The following is a 12,425-nucleotide window of genomic DNA, read 5'->3' as shown; positions in this document are numbered from 1 at the left end:
GGGTGAAGGAGCAGGCTAGGGTTTGGGGTGTAGGGTCTGGCCAGGAGCTAGAATGAAGGAGGGGGATCAGGGTTGCGGCAGAAGGTCTGGGTGTGGAGTGCTTACCTGGGCAGCTCCCATTTGGTGTGAAGGGTGCAGGTGGGAATGTGTGGGGGTGTGTACAGGAGCTCCCTTTTGGTGCTCAGTGTGGGGGTGGGGATGTGGGGAGTGCAGGAGTCAGGGCAGGGTGCTGGGTGTGTGTGAGGAGGGTGCAGGAGTCAGGGCGGAGCTGGGGGCATGTGACGGGGGTGCAGGAGTCAGGACATGGGGTGTGGGGGGGCTGGGTATGTGTGGGGGGCTGGAGTCAGGGCTGGGATTGTGGGGGTGGGTGCGGGGGTCAGGGCAGAGGACTGGGGGATGTGGGGGGTGAAGGGGTGCAGGAGTCAGGGCAAGGGGTTGGGTTTGTGTGAGGGGGTTCAGGGGTCAGGGCAGAGGGCTGGGTGTGTGTGGGGGGGGGTCAGGTGGGGAGCGGGGTGGGAGTTGGGAGTCCTGGGCTCCGGGAAGGGGCTGGTGTCTGATGCTCAGGGGAGGAGTGCTGGGAGCGAGGACTCTGGATTCCTAGGTTTCCAGCTGGGCTCTAGTTGTTCGAGGGGGTGGGGGGCACACGGAGACTAGGGCTCCGGACTCCTGGGTTCTGCCCTCAATGCCGGAGGGGAGTGGGGTCCAGTGACCTGGGGTGGCGAAGGATGCGCGACCCAGCTGTTCCCAGAGTCCAGCAGGTGGCGAGCCGCAGCCCCTGGGCTTGAGTTCGGGCTGTGGGACACGGCCTGCCCCGGTACAGAGCCGAGCTCATCCTGACACTGGGGCTCCAACCCCAGGGCAGCCTGCCTGAGTCTAGGGAGCGGGGCCAACCATGTTCAGGGCGGGCGCATGGCGCAGCTGGGACCCAAGACCCTTCCCCACTGACAGGCCTCGCGGGCGCTGCAACCCCTGTGGGGCCGGGTCCCTCTTCTTGCCCCCGCCGGCAGGGCCACTTCCCGGACACGCTAACCCAGAAACACAACCTTCCGCTGGAAGTGACAGAGGTCAGCAAAGCATGTGCAAATGCTGGCAGGAGGGGCAGAGAAGAACGGGCCGCGCCGGGCCGGGCAGGATTTTTAATGGCATGCTGCTGCCTGCCGGGGTCCTGGCTGCCTGCCCCGTTCAGCCGGCAGCGGCTCGCGTGCTGTCTTTGGCATGCGTGCCATAGGTTGCCGACCCCTGCTGTAGATTAAGATCTTCATTGACTCTTTTCTATGGTCCCATCTCAGTCTGATGTTCTTTAAAGTATCTGTATAAGGAACAGAATCCCTCATTCAGCTGCACATTGATCCAATATGGGACTAGAAACATACTACATAATTTGTCCAATATCTCTCCAAATTCAAATAGTAAATATTCCCAAGGAACTGCTCAGTCCCAATCTACAGACTAAGAATTATTCTCTATTCTCTAAATATTTATTTAGCAAGTAATTTAGTATGATGAATGAATCAGTCTCACAGATTGCTTGAGGACAATTACAAAGAGAAAAAGAGGATAAATTTGTTTAAATAAATTATTTGTTACTAATTATTTGCCAAGTTTTAGTTACCATATTATGACTTTAGAAAAGGAAGACCTTTTAATTGCTTCAATCTTCACCTTAAATAACTTTGGCTTATGTCATGACTAAATTAGGGTGCAGAAAAAGTTTTAAAAAATCCATTGTAGACCTTAAACTAAAGATTAAATAGTTCTAATAATTAAAAATGCAAAACACAGAAGCATTTCTGAGAATGACTGTCTTATTAAATGTACCCACAGAAAATGTGCTGTATGTCTGGTAAACAGCATGGCAAAACTTCAACAGGTTAAAAATGTCATGGAGCTAAGCTCACAGAAATGCTGTTCTATAATATTCCCCACTGAGCAGCTCTGGGTAACTAAATAACAACACACAGAGAAAACATCTATTTCTGTTTTCAGCTGAACATTCCAAAGACAGTGTGGACTCAGCTCTGACGTACTGAATGTTTTCTCCCATAGAAAGATGTGGCATTGCAGAAAGAATACCAGAAATGCCAGGGAACAAATCAGACAGACTGTTATGAAAACACAATTTTACATTTTGAAAATAGAATTCCAATGCAGGATGTCACCAGCTTGTAAAAAAATCACAAGAATTCACTTCAAGAGGAAAAACATGTTTTATTTCATTAATTTAAAAAACGATAATCAGCTCATTCTCTTCACTTCTCCAACCAGTGAGGGCTCATAAAATACATTGAAATCTGTGGAACGACTCCCATTGACTTCACTGGGCTTTGGATCGGGTGCTTAGTTCTGATGGATCAGGATGGGTGTGACCCATTGACCCTTGGACACCAACTGGCAGAGTCATAGGGGTGAATAGGGTTTTACAGTGATCCCCTGGGTTGATATCTACATAATAATTCACTGAATGGTGGCATGTGAGGTCTATATGGAGAGAGAGTAGCCCACAGGTCATCATAATCATTGTGAAATGTATGTCCATGTAACCCTTCTGCCAGGTGGAGCCAGTAGCAACAAGGGCCGGGTTCAGTATCTAGGGGTTCCTTTTCAAAAATACAACACAAAACCAGCTCGAGCCCCCACTCAGTGACCTGGGACAATTACACACCACCCCCTGCACACCTCTAAGAAGCAATACCTCCCCTCTCACAAGCACAGAGTCTGAGTGTAGCAAAAACTTTTAATAAAAAGGAGGGAAGTAACTCAGGATTAATTTGGGAAAACACCACAGCTAGGGTTCATAAACATAAACTATGAGCAAAAGACTCACCCCCAAGTAAGTTGGGCAGTGTCCTCTTCCCCTCTTAAGTTCTTAAGTCCAGCAACCCAAAAGTCACTTTAATGTGCCCGTCCCATCTCTGTACCCCACTCACAGTTGCTGGTCTTGGCCAGTGCAGTCCCAGAGTTCAGAGGTTCATCCGCAGAGTTCACCTCCCACCTTGTGTGGAGGGGTGATAAGGAGGCACCTTACACGCTCCACTGCTCGGGCACTCGCTTGTCACCCCAACGTCCAATTGCCGTGCCTCTCTGCAGAGCTCTTCTCTGACCCTCTCTGCCAGCTGTCTTGCTGGCCATGTCTCTCCACCAGCCTCCCTGCTGGCCACTCACCAAGATGTCTTCAGGGCTCCCTACTTAACACAGCTCTCAGTGATTTCCAGCTCTGCAGCATGTAACAAGACTCTCAATTGAATTTTATTATACCATGGAGAGAGGACGGGTCAAATGGTGTCTAGGACCCTTAAACAGGGCCCACACCTACAAATACCTGTCCACACCCTCTCTCAACTCACTGGGCTTCGGAACCCATGCCCTTGCCTAGCAAGTGCTGTTCAGTTGAGAGTGAATCCCAGGAAGCAGCGACATGTTCCTCCGGCTCTCAGGAGCATGGGCAGCCAAAGGGCTCTGTGTGCTGCCCCTGCCTGCACGTGCCACCCCTGCAGCTCCCATTGGCCATTGTTCCTGGCCAGTGGGAGCTGCAGAGCCAGTACTCAGGGCAGGGGCAGCATGCGGATCCCCCATGGCCACTCCTCCACCAAAACCCAGAGGGACATGCTGGCCATTTCCTGGGAGCTGCGCAGAGCAGGGTAGGGAGCCTGCCTACCCCACTGTACTGCCAACCGGACTTTTAACAGCCTGGTCAGCCATGATGACCGGAGCCACCAAGGTCCCTTTTCAACCGGGTGTTCTGGTCGAAAACTGGACACCTGGCAACTGTACCTTATCTCCATGGATTTCAGGGAATCACAGGTTTAAAGTACTGAAGTCCCTGTTCATTTGATGAGACAAGGCAAATGCTGCCCCCCTGGTTATTCAGTGCAATGAAAACTTGCACTCTCTTCTTTCAGCAGCTTTTTCCTACTTATGGGAGCCAATCTGGTCCTTGACTTCAACTCAGTGAATTGCAAACTAGAGAAACTTGGCCACAGACATGCCCATAAATAGATTGAGAGTGTATACAAAGTAGTTATCCATCATTGTAAAAGCCAGATCAAGAAACACTATTGCTGCTACAGTAGCTCTGTAAATTTTTGTATTTTTCTAGCATGAATCTAACCCTAGTCAGACCTATATTTAGATTGTAAACTCTTCAGGACAGGGACCATTTTTACTCTGTGTTTGTACAGTGTTTGAGGGGCTTAATGGGGTCCAGATTATGTCAGACTTTAGATAAAAATCAAAACCTCTCGTGACCATAATATAGACCCCAACACATAATCATAATGAAACCAGACATCTGCAAACCGCAGTCCTACTCACACACTCTTAGGTTTGAGGGTCTGTGTTTGAAAACTGCAGTCTATGTTTCTGAAAAGTTCAAAAGTGGGTTGAGGTTGTTTGTACAGATAGTCCCAATGAACCTTTCCTACTCCACCAGCCACCTCTCCCCATCCCACAAACTCAAGTGACCCCATCCTGTGGAATGTGAACATTGGACATTTGAGTTCATTGCACTTGAAATGCCAAGCAAAGCTGCAGGGATTGGTTCCATTCCAAAGGCAGATTCAAGCTGCTGGATTCCGCTTGTAAAGTTAACCACATCCGGTTTGCACAGCTCTACATACTGCTGCTCTGACTAGTGCCACCGGGGCAATGCCCATCCAAAGGGTACCTTGCTGAGAAGAAGATATTGCTGAGTTAGAGACGGGTCAAATCTGAACTGAACAGAACTTTTGCCCAAAACTCAAACTGAACCAGGCCCAACCCTTTTTGTTTTAAAGCTTGGTGAAAATGCACAGTGAACTTTTGTTACATAGCCCAACTCGCAGCAGCAGGATTCTTTTATTGCCTCGGCCTGCTAGCACATGTTGGAACACTGCCAGGAGCTGCCAGTTACTCACTGGGGGCAGGTGTGGTGCATTCGACTTCACCCTGACTATAAAAGAGGTGGGAGTAATCCTATTAAAGAGGAAGCATGGGACAGAGTCTATGAGTAGAATCAGTCAAGCCTACGGAGACAACTTAGAGTAGAGGCGATGTAATCATATTTTTGAATGATGCTTTTTGTTACTAAAGCCAATCCCCAGGAGGGTGTGACTTACTGCATCATAGTAATATATGTAGTTTGGAGTTTGAAGGGTGGAGACTGCACTGACTGCACACCGCTCCTGTGGGAGTGGAAGACTCTATCTTTGCAGTATTTCCAATGCAGATGGATCCAGGAAATGCTGGACGTTTCACAAGAAAGCCAGTTTGCATGAAGTCTCCAGCATGATTTCCATAACTTTGGCTGTGTTTATTTGGATGCTTCTCCAAATCAAGCCTGCAAGCCTTTTGGAAAACGCCAATCAAATGATAAATCTGATCTGAATGCAACATCCAACCCTTTAATATTCATTGCTAGTCTGCAGCAATTGTGTGTGAATCAAAGGAAATCATTAGACATAGGACAAAGTAGTGGGTAGCTGGATCCAAATCCAGATATTACCAGAGTCATAATTTGAGGTTTTGATTTTTATCTAAAATCTGACAGCAATTCACAGCCTGTTCTGACAAGAGAATTCTCTAAACATTTCTACCTCTGCCTGATGTCCTTTCTCCCAGTCCGCCCAGACCCTGCCTCACCCCACCGAGATCCCTCACCACTAAAAGTTTCAAAGGGAAGTGGGTTTTCAGATCTCTGCAATCTCCTCCTCCCTTTGGGATGCTGAAGGATTATGGCCTTGGGGTAAGGGGGACAGAAGAGGGCACTGGAACAACAATATTAGGGATTACAAATCAGTCACTGTTACTACTCTCGTAGCCTGGAGTAGGTATTGAGTTGCTGATGGAGTAATTAATTTTGTCAGTGAGTGAGATGTTTCTACAGAGGAATTGTGTGTGCACAGAATGTGGCCCAAAATTATTGTTTCTGAATAGCTACCAGGGCAGTGAACCGAACCAGAAGCAGTTTCACTATGCTGTCTTGAAGATTGTGATATGATCATCCCAAATCACCCTTACCTTAGACTTGGCATGAGACTCCTGCTTGTCAAGAGGCTGGCGGAAAGGTTGGGCAGCAGAAGGGAGGAAAGTTCAGCTCCCCACTACCTCCACTGGACCACTAAGGAAGCCCATAGTAATCAATAGGAAATTTTCAATATATTTCAATGGGCTTTGGATAATTTTCAGAAGATAACTCAGAAGTCACTAAATTATTTCTGTACAAACAATTTACATTAGTCAGAGGTGCCCTAGCATTGAACCCATTGGGGTTATTTTACTAGAATGCACATAGCAACAGGCACAAGTGTTTACAAATTAGATCAGACTCCCATATCCGTGTCAGTGCATTGCCAGTTTCCTGGAGGAAAACGAAATGATGTAGAATTTTCTTCACTGTAAGGACCATCAGTTTGTTTGCAAACAAAATATTTGCATATGATCCTCCGCCTATGATTTGCCTACGGTATGTTGTCATCACAACCATGTTTGTTAACATGAGACTGAACAAATAGCAGGGAGCAAAAATGTCAAAAGTTCAATGGCAGATTAAAAGAATGGGTGTATCTACGACTCTCACTATTGTTTACCCACAAAGTAAGCTAATAATAGCATGACATCTTTTGTGCCTATGTGGCAAATGAAGATGGAGAGTAAACGATAATTACACTGCTTCTGCATGGTGAGATTGTTAAGAGTCTGGGGCATCTCTCTGCTCTCTCCTCCTCACCAATCAGAGATGCCTTGGAAATAATTTTTCAGTTTTATTTGAATGCTTGTGTTCTCTGTACTTTACCTACGTATTGTCAGTTCTTGCTCAGGATTAGAGATTTTCCTCCCTTTCATTCTATGAACAACTGGGAGCATCACACTGCTTGAAGGGTCTTATGGATAAAAGCATTAGTCTGCTAAACCACTTTACCTGCTTTCTTCTTTCTTGATGCCTCACTCGCCGTGCTCTCTGCCATTCCACACTGGCATGAACTCTCTTACTGCATGTTTGAGAGGATCTTATGCTAAAAATAAACAACAATGCAAGGGCACATTGTCAGGTTAAAAAGCATAGCTCAGATTTTCCCAGATGTAGCCAGCCACAGGAAGTTAACCTCCGAGTGAATGGAGCCACTTCTGTGGCATAGAGCCAGAATTACATCTCCTTCAACAGACCAGTTCCTGCAGCTGGCATGGAGGAATTACTAGGGGCAAAGGGAGCATGGCTGAGTCAAGCCAGGCTGCTATAGAACAGCCACTTGGGGTGACTGGCAAGCACTGTAAATTAGGATTCTTTTATTTACAGTGGGTTCACTGGCTCAGAAAATGCCTGGGCCTGGATTAGGAGGGTTTGTGATGCCTGATCATTCCTCCCAGGCACCGCAAGGGATTCATGTCTCTTGCACTAAGGGCCTGATCTAAAGCCTATTGAAATTAATGGCAGTCTTGACTTCAACAGGCTTTGAACCAGGCAGTATAGTAGTCCTCAGCAGGAGTCCCCACACAGGGATAGGAATTTTGCAAACAGGGATGTGAGGCAAGTTAAAATTCTGCAAAAAAGAAAAATTGTGAATACAAAAATAAGTTTTAAATATTGATTAACGCAGCAGCAGCTGTTGCTGCAGCTTTATTAAATGAACTTAGTAGTTCACAGATGCATTGTGATTTCAGAAGCACCCTGCAGCTGACTGTTCCTGACTTTAGGCCAGAAGCAGCAGTAATAAACAAAAGCAGCAGCTACACTTAGGGCCATATGTATTCTGCAGCCTCAGAATTTCCTGTTGGAATCTACCCCCTTGCCTGTCCTTTGTGGTAGAATTGTGCTGCAGAATCTAAACTTCCATTTAAAAAAAAATAAAAAGCTATTACAACAGTGAATAACAATCACCAAGTGTAAACTAAGGGCTGGTCCACACTAAGCCCCCAGTTCAAACTAAGATACGCAACTTCAGCTACGTGAATAACTTAGCTGAAGTCGAAGTAACTTATTTCGAACTTAAAGGTACTTACCGCGGGTCCACACGCTGTAGGCAGGCTCCCCCGTCGACTCTGCCTACTCCTCTCGCAGAGCAGGATTACCGGCGTCGACGGCGAGCACTTCCGGGATCGATTTATCGCGTCTAAACAAGACGCGATAAATCAATCCCAGAAGATCGATTGCTTGCCGCCGAACCAGCAGCTAAGTATAGACATACCCTAAGACAGGGCTGTCTTAGTAAAGCCTGATTCTGCAATGCTCTCTGCATTGACATAGAAAGGAGTCTGCTGACCAGAGCTCATTGCAGGAATGGGGCCTGAGTCTGTTAACAGTCTGAAACAATAACTGGGAGAGGTGTGAAATGTTCAGTTCATCTCAGTCACTTCTTGTTACTATTATTAATACGTGTGTTACGCTAACAGCCAGAGGGGACTAACTGAAACTGGGCTCCGTTGTGTTTGGTGATGTACCTACACACAGCGAGAGACTGTTCCTGCCCCCAAGCACTTACCAACTTGGACACCTGCAGCAACCATGACATTTTAAATGTCAACTATTTCACTAGTGGTGATTTTAGCAGAAAACATACAGCTAAATGTACTTGTTCCACACTGTAAGGGACCAGGTCATAGGCAGACTTGCCTAGCAGTCATAGCTGGGTTGACATCTGCCCCATCACGGACAGAAGTCATTGGGCTTGAGTTGGAGAAATCACAAGGCCAAGTCCCAAAAATAAAAGTCAGGGTCAGAGACAGTACCAGGTTAGAATCGAGAGACTGGAATCAGGCTCGAGTCAGAGCTCAGGAGACAAAGCAAAGTTTGGCATTGCAGCAGGCCAATGTCTACATGATTGCCCAAACAACTTCCTGGGGCAACCCCTAGGGCTAAATAGGGGCATTTGACCAATCAGAAGGCCACAGAGGACTGTCACTCTGGGTCTCATGGGTGGTACGTCCTGTCACATCTACTCTCCACAGTGCTCCCTTCCTGTATTTTTACATGACCTCCCAGTGGCACTGTGGGAATAACAACTACCCTATGCTCTGTAGACCTGGGTTCTAGTTCTCTGGTCCATACCTCTAATCATAAAGTACCTTCTCTTCCTGGCAAAAAGCCTCCAGTTCTTTCCCCTCCCCACCATAAGTTTCTCTGGTGCTTGAGAATTCGAGGACCTGACCATAGATTTGGATCCATCTTGTCATAGAGCTCACAAGGCCTTGAACTATGTACCTAGGGACACCTGAATAAATGGGTGGGTGGGAGCATCTCCTGATGTGTGGAGAATAAGAGGGCTATTGCAGAATGGGACAAGGAGTCTTGAGGAAAAGAAAGGTCTGGTGGGTGGGAGAATGCCAGTCCTCTATTGGAGCTGAAATTAACAAAAATATCTCAATAATATCTTGATCACTGTCCATTTTGAAGGTCAAAGATTTCTTCATAAACTATATCCATAAAATGGAGACATCTCTTGGGTGGAGGCAGCAGTCAGGTAAACAACAGACACATGGTATAATGCACAATGATGGGAGAGGGGACATTTTGGCTTAAGACTTTAGTGCAAAACCCTATTTTTACAAAAAAATACCACAGATTCTTTAATGTCCATGAAAATTAAGCAGGACTTAAAGTGAGTATTATAAGGCCTCATTCAAAGGAGTTCTCCCCTCCCCCCCCCACACTTTAACCCACACGGAACTCAATTTACTTAACACAGAAGGATGTGAAAATGAGGAAGGTGGGCTGAGATTTAACCTGTAGCTCCATAAATCTCCCTGTTGGATGCCTAATGCTTAGATCACTAAGCTATTCCACAGTCTCAGTCATATGTTTGCCACAAGACCAGAGTATGGTGTCACCTAGTTCCACTACTTTAGGAAGGCAGAATGTTACTCAGACTAAAAATCTGTCCCCTTGTTTCTGCCCCCACCCTTAGATGCTCACCTCTGCATCCAGGGCAGTGTACATTCCTGGTGCACTTGCTTGGCTTTGCTGACTGGTGCATCGGGGTAGGGTGGATACCAGGCTCTCCTCATTTCTCTCTCATGTCTGCCCTGAGGAATGGTGGGGATGTAGTGGCCTTCCAGCGTACTCTCTCCCCCTCCATTGAACTACCCATTGTAAGGGTAGCTGGCCCAGAGGAGTAAGGGATCCTACCATACACATGCAGGATAGGGCACAAGGATGATCACCTGAACATTAGAGATCACAAAGTACACACAGTCGGAGCAGGGGATGGTGGTAGCAATTAAGTAAACCTTAATTGAGAATTCTTTCTAGTATCTAAATCCTTCAGAGCCTCTGGATTTCATTCAGACACCCTCCAGTTTGAATTTGGACCAATTTAATTTTTTTCCCCTCAAAATCAGTGCAAACATCCCTAAACAGCAGTGCTACTGGAAGCAATTCCCACCTGACATTACTTATTTTTCACATAGCCAGTTCCTTGAATTTAGGCCTTCTGGCTTCTCCTATAATGCTTGCAACTAATCTGCATTGTATTATATTATTCCTTTTTCTTGCTGTCCGCCTTCCCTCCCATCCTTTATTAAATTCTTCACTGACTAACTGATCCTTAGGCCTGACAAACCTAAGAGTTATATAGGGAAGAGAAATGTCATTGCTTTACAGACATAGTCCATGTCTAATTTTCTTAGCCAATGAAAATGTAGACACACACACATGTGGAAAAGCTCTAGATCCTTTTTTATTCCATTAGCCAAGGTGTCAATTTATAAGGGTCAGTCAATTAACAATTTGGTAAGTTGTTATTACTGGGCTACTGTAGTTGTCGTCTAATGCCATTAAATTTCAATCCAAATATTATGACAGGCTCCTCCTTTTACCTAGGATGGATATTCTAAAATATCTGCAGTTGTTTTAAAATGAACGCACCTTTCTTTCTTATAAAGCTATTAATCTCAACAGTTCCAGAATGCAAAATATATCTATTTTAAGATCTCTCTTTGAACTTGTTCTCCCACTTAATGGATGCTTTTGATTCAGTCAAAAGCAGGAATAAGAATGGGATTAAAAACCTCCTCCAAATATATTTGTTGTTTGAATGAAATATGCCATACATCTGAACTTTGTTGCCTTCACTCCTACAACAATGGGGGGGGGGGGGAAACAACCAGAATTGGTGGTCAACAGAAATTGGTGCATAGTTTTGACTTTGCGTCCTATGTTTCCACAAACATGAGTCATTCATCATTAAAATTATAGCATCTGATCGACAGATGTAGTACATAAAAGCAAGAGGCACCTGGTAGCAGGTGGAAAGCTCTCATTTGAAACAAAAATTCACATACAAAAGCAGGTGTGCCACTTAAGCACATCTTAAGTAGCTTGTGAACATAGGGTATCAAATAGGCTCCGAAGCTGTACTCTGAGGAGCATTCATGATCTCCAGAGCACTAGCAGATGGCCTGCAGACAACTGCCCAGAGACGGTTCTCATCCTTGTTTCCAGATGAGAAAGGAAAGTAAAATAAAGAACAAAAGTAGATAGTGACGTATATTTTTAAAGGCATTTAGGCTTAGCTCAGCATTGCAACACTTAACTAATTTAGGAGCCTAAATCTCATTTTCAAAAATGATTTAGGCATTTAAGCCCGTAAAGGTATGTCTATGCTGCTACAGTGGCACAGCTACAGAACTGCAGTTGTGCTCCTGTAGCACCGTAGTGTAGATGTTTCCTACATCAATGTAGTTAATCCATCTCACTGAGAGGAGATAGCTAGGCTGATGGACATATTCTTACATCAACTTTTCTGTGTCTACAGTGAGTGTTAGGTTGACCTAACTACATCACAAAGGACACGAAATTTTTCACAACCCTGAGCAATATAGCCTAAATCCCATCAAAACTGTCAATGGGGTTTTGGCTCTGAAGAGCCTAAATTCCTTTTGAAAATGAGATGTAGGCTCTTAAATTAGTTAGGTGTTGCAACGCTGAGTGCAGCAATGCCAAAACACCTTTAAAAGTCTAGGCCACAGTGACTCAGGGTATGTCTACACTGGCAGAGTTACATCACCGTCCGTTACATCACCACTCAGAGAATGCTGAAGGGAAACTGCTGTTGTGTGGTCACACTGCCAGCTGCCTGCGCGACAGTGTGTTCACACTTGCAGCACTTGCATCGGTATTCGGAGTGGTGCACTCTGGGCAGCTATCCCACAGAGTATCTCTTCCTCTTCTGCTGCTAAGAGTTGTGGGAAGGCAGAAGGGGTCGCAGGGCACCCTGGGTCCTGTCCCAATACCCCGTGATGCATTGCTTCGCATCCAGCAAAGCCATCTTTCAATGGTTTGTGTACTGCACGCTCTGCCTCTTCAGTCTGCAGGAATGGATCCCGCACCGTTTACCGGTAGGCTCGCTCTCACTACCACGTCACGAGTGACAATGGAGTTATTCCTTAAACTACAAAGGCAAGAGGAGTTTGACATTGATCTTGCCATGCGTAGTAGCTATGACACGAGATTGCTT

This window comes from Trachemys scripta, chromosome 1 (genome assembly GCF_013100865.1).
Source record: "Trachemys scripta elegans isolate TJP31775 chromosome 1, CAS_Tse_1.0, whole genome shotgun sequence".
Classification (NCBI taxonomy): Eukaryota; Metazoa; Chordata; order Testudines; family Emydidae; genus Trachemys; species Trachemys scripta.
Note: the sequence above shows the minus strand (reverse complement) of the source record.